Below are 9,333 nucleotides of genomic sequence, written 5' to 3'. Positions count from 1 at the left end.
GTGCCAAGGCCTAAAGATGAATTGCAATGAATTAGATTAAGTTTTAGCCATATCTATCTATTTCCCCCGTGTCATAATAAAACCTATACTTAGACTTAAATGTAATCATGCAAAGATAAAACTTAAGTTGCATTAAGTCTTCAGGCTCTTTATTGGATTGAGACAGAGAGACAATTAAGAAAAAGCATAAATATATTTGAATGCATGTTAAAATTGTGAGTGAGTGGGGAGAAGCTCCAGAAGCACCAATGAAGTAACCATAAAGACTTAGTTGAGCACTTATTGGAAGCTAAGTGGATGCCTTGCAGATATTTTTGCACAAAAGAGATGTAAACCTTGGTAGAACTAAAACACTTTGTCCTCTTTATAGGAAAATGGTGTGACTGATCTTCTCAGTACATTGGAAGCTTCGATGTGTGCTTCTTACCTTTTAATTGTTTTTCTGACCAGTAGAATAGATTCCTACTGGACATTCTGTATCTTTTGCATTCTCTGTTTTTGATCAAGGTCATGCACATTTTCAAATGTGTGGCTAGGACTTCTTGACGCCTTGACATTATAAGCCCAACTCAAATGCTGGGGGAGAAATATCAGCTGTTAAAGTTAGCATTTGTTTCAAGAAGTCCATGCTTAGCACTAATAAAGCTAAAAAGCTAAATACTCAGCCTCAAAGTCCCAAATTCCTACCTACCATCCTCCTATAAACATCTTCATACTCCCCTTGGTAAGCCATAAGAAAAGTGCCAATAAAAGATGGATTTCCATGAAAACTTATTTTGGGCCACCTTTTGATTCCTAGATCAGACCCTTGTAGGCAATGTGATTGGAATCCAATATCAAAGACTCAGTCATGTAAAAAATCACCTTGCAGAAGACTTAAGAAGGATGTTTATTTAAATCCAGTCTTCCAAAACTAGGGTGAGAGATGATACAAAGTCAGATACCACCTTGCAAACCTCTCACTGATACAGACAGGAGGCAGGAGGGTAGGGTCTCTGGCAAGGGTTCCACCCTCAAGCCTGGATCCATGGCCCTAAATGAGAATAGTTATCCCTGTTTTCCCACCCAAATATTGCTTTTACCAAAACCACCCTGGCCTGCCACACCCCCGATCCTGTACCCACGAAAACCCCAAACCCCAGCCTCCATGATCAGAAGAGCAGCAGAGCAGTGTGGCAGAGAAGAAGAGAAGAGAAGGAGTATCTGAACATCAAGAGGAGTTTGACTGGGGACAGTCAGAGAGGAGATCAGCTGTGGTACAGCTGCACTCCAGAGGAAAATCATCCTCCCACTCCATCCCCTTTCCAGCTCCCCATCCATCCTGCTGAAAGCCAGCTGCATCACTCAGTAAAATCCCCACATTCACCATCCTTCAAGTCCGTGTGACCTGAATCTTCCTGGACACCAGACAAGGACCCAGGTACCAAGAGGGCAGGGTGTAAAAGGCTGTCACCCTGACTCTCCACTGAGCTAGTTAACATTTAGTCATCTGTGGACAGCAACTGCTAAAGGATCATTAATTGTAACACACCCTTAGATACTACCATGGGGCTGGAGTCCAAAAGCACTCACCCTGGCTCCTACACCTGCCAGTCTGCATGCTCCCTTTCCCATAAGGGGCTGAGCAAATAAGCCACACCCCTGTTGCAAGCCCCACAAGGAAGTCAGGGAATTCTCCTGTTTCGTCATCACTTTGACCTCTTTTGTTAGACGTAGGAGCTTGTGATGGAGGACGTGTAGGGCAGTAGGTAGTTGTCAATATTGGCAGCCACAGCAAAATGCAGACAAACCACTACAGAATGTTTGTAATATCTGGCTTTTGTTTGTAATATCTGGCTTACGTCTCCTCACCCCTATTCACCCCAAATACGTATTGAGCATGTGCTGTGCCACAGCCACTGTTCTAGTCACTGGAGATACAGCTATGGACAAAAACAAGGTTGGTCCCTGCCTTCATAGCATTTACGTCCTGGTGGGGAGAGCCAGAAAATAAACATCTAGACCAACAAATTCAACCATTGCAGATAATTTCTGTGATGTAAAAAAAAAAATGTTTTAAAGGGATGGGTCTACTTTAGATTGAATGGTGTGATAGAAAGGTTGTCTAGAGGGTGACATTTAAACTGAAATCTAAATAATGAGAAAGAGCCAGCCAGGTAAGGACCTGAAAAGGGGGCTTTCAGGTAAGGAAGCAGAGCAAATGCAAAGAGACGAGATGGGGGCCTGGGGGTTAGGAGGCTGGAGCATGTTGGGGGTAGAGTAATAAGAGACAGAGAAGTGGGTGGAAGAGAGCATGGAGAGCCCCAGGGAGTCTACCCCATCACCACCTACATACTTCCATCATTATACATATAACAATATATTCTAAAAGTTAATTTACTCTTCTCTCTCTTTGAGTAGACTTCCTTAAGTACACTATATCTTATTCATGATAACAATTATAGCTGCCATTTATTGAGCTATACCAGGCACTAAACTAGCTATTTTGCATATATTATCTCCAATCTTCACAACAACCCTGCAAGGTAAGTATTATTAGCATAATTTTACAGATGAAAAAACCAACTAAGTGATTTAACCAAGGCCAAAAAGCTAACATGTGGCAAAGCAGGCATTTGAATCTACATCTTGTCTGCCTCTGAAATCTATCCTCTTTCACTATCCCACACCATCTTAACCTCCGTGCACTTACTTGTCTTTGTAGTTCTGGCTCCTAACATAATGCATGGCACATTACATAGACTCCAATGCTCAATAAATAATTGTAGTATCGAATTGGAGTAAGCTGACTGTGAGCCCACACAATGGGAGACTGAACTCATGAGGCCACAGATTTGGGGAGACTTTACAGGAGCATATGTGGTGGTGATGATAGCCTTCTGTCTCAGGATGAATTCAAAGCATGGTGGAAACAGGTAGGGAGGAGGCTGTACTTAATAAAACTAAATGAAATCTATGGGGCTTCCTGAGAGCTAATGTATGACACACTGACACAGCTGCATATCGCATTCTGAAAAAATTAATGGGATTTTAAAGAGACAGGCTGCTCAATGTGCTTGCAAAATGGAGATACAGAAGAACGCGCCCCGATCATGAGGAGAAAAGCACATTGAGAGAGGAGGATGGCACTGTTGTAATTGCCTGTAATCTTCCCCCCTCCCCCTCCTGACTTTAATTAGGACACTTGCGAGACACACACATTTGTAAGAGTGACAGAGTTAATTGAAGAAAACCACATGTCTCATCAACAACAAAATCAGGAATAATAATCAAAGCAGCAGAAGCAAAATTGGAAGCCATGGAGCTGTCGAAAGCAGGAGGAACTCAAATACAGTAAGCCATGTAATTTAGAAAAAGCGAGAGGGCTCTATGGAAACATAAAAAATGGGACATGAAATAAAACAGTGAACTTGACTCAAACTGAAACTTTCACTCCCACAATCTGGTCACAATTAAATCTGGTCAAAATTCTTCTAATCCTTTCAGCCTGTGTTCTGGGGATGCCTGCATTTTTCCATTTCATTGCTTAGAATGGCCCCGTTAAGAGAAAAGTCTCCCACTCCCTCCCTGAACTCTTCATTAATTCACAATGCTCTCCTGTCACCACATTGGTTAGTGCTATCCTAAGTGGAGATGGAAAATGACAGGCCCTCATCCCCAGTTTTTAATATTGCTTACATTCAGAGATCATTATTAAGTTATTCCTCCATCCTCTACTTGCAAATGTACAAAAAGATTAACTAGTAAGTTCAATTGGGGAAGAATTCTCCTTACTCTTTCAGTTTCTTAACTGACTGGATCTTTGTTGCTCATCTCCCCCAGCACCCATTCCGTCTTCTCTCAACAGCTCTGCCCTACCTTCAGCCAACACAGTCGGGGTGGGCTCCATCCCCACAACCGATCCAGTGCAGGAGGATGTAGTTTGCCTCAGAAGTGGGCAACTGACCCAACCTGGCTGGTCAGACTCTGAACACATATCTATGCCTACTGGGACTAAGATACTCAATCTTTCTTATGATATGGGTCTTGGAACTGGTTGAACAATCTTGCCAGATGACTGAGAATGAAGTTATTATGCCTCAAAAAATAAAGAAGGAAGAAAAACATCCTTGTCAAATTGTATCAATGTGAATCAGTTATTCCTGAAGTCTGATCTATTCCTGAACTTTTCCATTATATAATCTAATAAATGTCTCCTTTTTTGCTTAAGCCAAGTGAATTTGACTTTCCAGTGTTTGCAGACAAGTATTCTAAGCATAATTTATTAATGTAACAGTAAGATAAACAATAAAATTGAAAAAAACAATAATAGCTGATACTATTGAGTGCCCTTATGTGCCAGTCGAAAGGTCCTCTGCATTATTTTAGCATATCCCATTTGTATTAATATTTTCACTTTACCAACATAGAAACTGACATTAAAGAGTTGGTTAAACTTCCCCTAAGCTAATGAAGATGAAATTAAAGCCAAGGATTATCTCTGGAAGCCCATGATCTCAAAATCTATTGTAATGGCAATTAAAAGACAGAGTTAGGTCATATTTCAATTCTAAACTTCCTGTACTGATAAGTAAATAAACTATGGGAAATGGTATGCTTTCCTTCTTCCTCTTTCTTGAGATACCTCTAAATGTTTCTGATAAATTCCTTAGGCGTTTTCGTCATGCCTATTTCCACACATATGATATCACGGATTTGCACATTATGTCCTTAAGCACGACTCCACAACAAAAGCACATTGCGGAAACTGAAACACTTGTCATCACTCAGAGTCTCAACCACCCAAACCAATGTGCATGAGTAGAGGTCATAATCCCAGAAAGCAAGCTACAGAATATTAGAGGTTGCTCAACAGAAGTAGTGAATTGTCCATTGCAGGGCATAAAAGTTACCAGAAACTAACCACACAAAGTCATAACAGAGTGCTACTTTCTGGATCAGGTATCATAACCAACGCTAAACTGCTGTTTTCTAACTCCATTACTAGATTCAGAGGTTACCAGGTGACTCCAAAGCTTCCTTGACTGATACGTGGTAACTAACTGTAATTCTGTACCTATACTTACTTTCAAATCTTTATCACTTTTTTTGCCTTTCAATCCTCGATGCAGAATATGTCAGCCCTTTCCAAGTCCAATACGCCACTTTTCAAATGTGAGACACCATGCAGGTAAAAGCATAAGATACAACAGTGAGCACGGATTTTGTTTCTCTCTTTGCAGTGGTGACCATTACTCACGGACTTCCCATTAGTTTTACCCAAGCACACAAGCACTAAGTACTCATTAGTTTTACCCAAGCACTAAGAATAAGTAAAACCTAGGTAAAGGAAGTTAACAATGCACCCAAGAGAAACAACCCAGCAATCTAAGACTGGACAAAAACATAGAAATCTGTGATTAGGTACTTTCAAGAGAGATAGGATTTCCAGAGGAGAAAATTAAATTTTTAACAAAAATGTAATCAAATAGAATAAAAGTAAATCAGTGTTAGCGCAATAAAAGTGTCCCTTAACTAGAAAACATACATTTCAAATTTACAAAGTGAATATGTTAATTGAAAGTGATTACTATTATTATTAAAAATTAAATTAGTGATCTAGAAGATTAATTGTAAGAAATACCTCACAACTTAGAAGAAATACACCTAGAGATGGAAATAAGGAAGAAAAAAGTCTTAACAGATGGACAAGTAATAGGTGTTTCAGAAAGAGAAAAAGAAAAAGTTAGAGAACAGGCAAAAATAACTAAGGAAATGTTTCTGGCTGAACATTTGAGGCTGCAGATTAAAAGGACCAAGTTCCAGAGTGGTGCAGAAGAGGAAGGAGAGAGCAAGCAAGAGAGAGAGGGAAAGAGAGGTATATTTACAAAAAGAAAAGAATAAAATTGTTAAGGGCTGAATTTTGTTACCTCAAAATTTATACGTTGAACTCCTAACTCCCAATACCTCAGAATGTCACTGTATTTAGAGACAGGACCTTAAAGAGACAATTTTGCTAAAAGGAGACATTAGGGTAGGCCCTAGTTCAGTGTAACTATTGGTTCATTCTCACAGTGCTATAAAAAAATCTTCCCGAGACTGAGTAATTTATAAAGGAAAGAGGTTTAATTGGCTCACAGTTCCGTATGGCTGGGGAGGCCTCAGCAAACTTACAATCATGGCGGAAGGCAAAGGGGTAGGCAAGCACTTTCTTCATGAGGCAGCAGGAGAGACAATGATGCAGGAAGAACTACCAAACACTTATAAAACCATCAGATCTTGTGAGAACTCACTATCATGAGAACAGCATCTGGGAAACCACCCCCATGATCTAGTTACCTTCACCTGGTCTGTCTTCCTTGACACATGAAGATTGTGCAGATTGTAATTCAAGATAAGGTTTGGGTGGGGACACAAAGCCTAACCATATCAATAACTAAGGACACAGACACACACAGATGGAAAAGCATGTGAAGACCTCTTGCAGAACAGGGCCATCTGCAAACCAAGGAGAGAGGACTCAGGAGAAACCAACCCTGCCTGCACCTTGATCTCAGACTTCTACAGCCTCCAGGACTGTGAGAAGATAAACTTTCATTACATAAGCCACCCAGTCTGTGGTACTTTACTATGGCAGCCCTAGCAAACTAGTACAGAAACTAACACTAATCTTCTATCCGTAACTTTAGATACTAGAAAACAGAAAAATAACTTTTATTGGTTAATGATGTAAAAAGATTATAAGAAAATCATCTTTTAGCCAGACCGAAGTGTATTCACAGACATATAAAAGATTCTGAGAGCACGTCACCCAGAGAACCCAACTGAGGAAATTACTTAGGAAACAACTCTAACCAAATAAGGGAACAGAAAGTGAGAAAACGGTGGTCAGCAGTAAACCAGAGTACATAATGATAGACTCATTAGGAATTTGTAATATTATGAATACTTGAACCAGAATAGTCACAGAGCAAAGCTGAAACTAACAGTGGTGTGAGACTAAATGTAATCATCTACCTATGACTTTGGAGGGAACAGAGAATTATAGCCAATCTTTTTGTAGCACATAATATGTGTAGCATTATTTAATTAAATTGTTACAACAATCCTATGAAGCAAATGTTATTATCCCCTTTCTAAAGATGAGTACATTGGCCGGGTGCAGTGGCTCAAGCCTGTAATCCCAGCACTTTGGGAGGCCGGGGCGGGCAGATCACGAGGTCAAGAAATGGAGACTATCCTGGCTAACACGGTGAAACCCCGTCTCTACTAAAAATACAAAAAATTAGCCAGGCGTGACGGCAGGCACCTGTAGTTCCAGCTACTTGGGAGGCTGAGGCAGGAGAATGGTGTGGAGGCAGGAGAATGGTGTGAACCCAGGAGGCGGAGCTTGCAGTGAGCCAAGATGGAGCCACTGCACTCCAGCCTGGGTGACAGAGCAAGACTCCATCTCAAAAAACAAAAAATAAATAAATAAATAAGATGAGTAAATTGAGGCAGAGAGCAGCTTGCTCAATATTATACAGCTAGTACATAGCTCTAGAGTCTGCTTTTAACTACTGTACTATCTGTAAAGAGAAGAAAATTAAAGGCATTCTTGTATGTATTCTTGCTTGTATGCATTCCTCTACATATGCATTCCTATCTGTGTAGGAGGAGGGTGGGAAGACAAAAACAATCTAAAATGCTTAATTTATCATGCACATTTAACTGTACACATATAATTTCATATATAAACCGAAACACTTTTAGATTAAAAGAGGGTAGAATTACTAATTATGACAGGGTAACAGAAATAAACTGGGATTTTCAAAAGTAAATCAAGACATATGATCATCCTGTATCTATATGTCGCAACTTAATAATTGGGAATGGTAGATAGCCTTGGTTGAGGAATATGGTTAATTTCTTTACTTCATATAATAGTAGAGAGATATATATTCAATTATGTGTGTCGGGAATTAAAAGATTGCAAATGGCAGAAGGGAAACACACCAAGAAACAACTAAATTAACATGAATAAAAAGGAAATGATTAGTAACTTGATCGAACATACATAAATAAAGGAGAAAAAGAGGAAACAACAAAGTGAAATGAAAGGAATAAAGCTAAGTTTTCAATTCTTAAATTAAATATAAACAACCTAAATTTTTTTATTAAAAGAGGGACTATTGGCCAGGAGTGGTGGCTCATGCCAGTAATCCCAGCACTTTGGGAGGCCAAGGAGGGCAGATCACTTGAGGCCAGGAGTTTGAGACCAGCCCAGCCAACATGGCAAAACCTCATCTCTACTAACAATACAAAATTAGCCAGGTGTGGTAGCACGTGCCTGTAATCCCAGCTACTCGGGAGGCTGAGGCAGGAGAATCACCTGAACCCTGGAGGCAGAAGTTGCAGTGAGCTGAGATCGTGCCACTGCACTTTCAGCCTGGGCAACAGAGCAAGACTCCATTTCAAAAAAACAAAAAAGAGACTAACAAATTAATTTAAAGAATAACAAATGAAAATAGGATAAATGTTATTATAAGAAAAAAAGCAAAAAAATAAAATAAAATAAAGGCATAGAACTAAGGAAGATAAATTATGTTTGCATGTATAGATATATTTATATATATTTGTACATGTGTATATATATTTGTGTGTGTGTGTGTATATTCATATTTACTTATACATGGAACACAATTTAGCCTTAAGACATAAAGAGATCTTGCCATTTGCAACAACATGAATGAAACTGGCGAGCATACACTAAGCGAAATAAGCCAAACACAGAAAGAAAAATATTGCATGATCTCCCTTATATGTGGAATCAAAAAAACAAAAACAAAAAAATGTTAAGTACATAGAAACAATTGAATAGTGGTCACCAGAGATGAGGAAGGAGAGAAAATTAGGAGACGTAGGTCAAAGGGTACAAACTTGCAGTTACAGAGGATGACTAGGTCTAGAGATCTAATGTACGACATGAGGACTGTAGTTAACAGTACATTGTAAATTGAAATTTGCTAGGAGAGTAGATTTTATTATTAAAAGATTTTCTTATTAAAAGTAAGTTATTATTATGGAAGGTGATGGATATGTTCATTTGCTTACCTTTAGTAACCATTTCACTACATCTGTATATCAAAACATCATGTTTTACACCTTAAATTTGTACCATAAGAAAATTACATAGGTTTTTTTATATGAGGGGACTCAGAAAAGGGGAAGATAGATGATAAAACAGACAAAGCCTTGGCCTGTCTAATTAATAATAAATGAGACAGAATAAACACAAAATTAGAAATAAGGAATGATTTTTAAAAGATAATATTTTTTCATACACTGCCATGTGGACACCCATCTCCTTCATAT

The sequence above is a fragment of the Rhinopithecus roxellana genome, chromosome 5, assembly GCF_007565055.1.
Source record: "Rhinopithecus roxellana isolate Shanxi Qingling chromosome 5, ASM756505v1, whole genome shotgun sequence".
Taxonomy (NCBI): domain Eukaryota; kingdom Metazoa; phylum Chordata; class Mammalia; order Primates; family Cercopithecidae; genus Rhinopithecus; species Rhinopithecus roxellana.
This window is presented reverse-complemented; position numbering follows the sequence as displayed.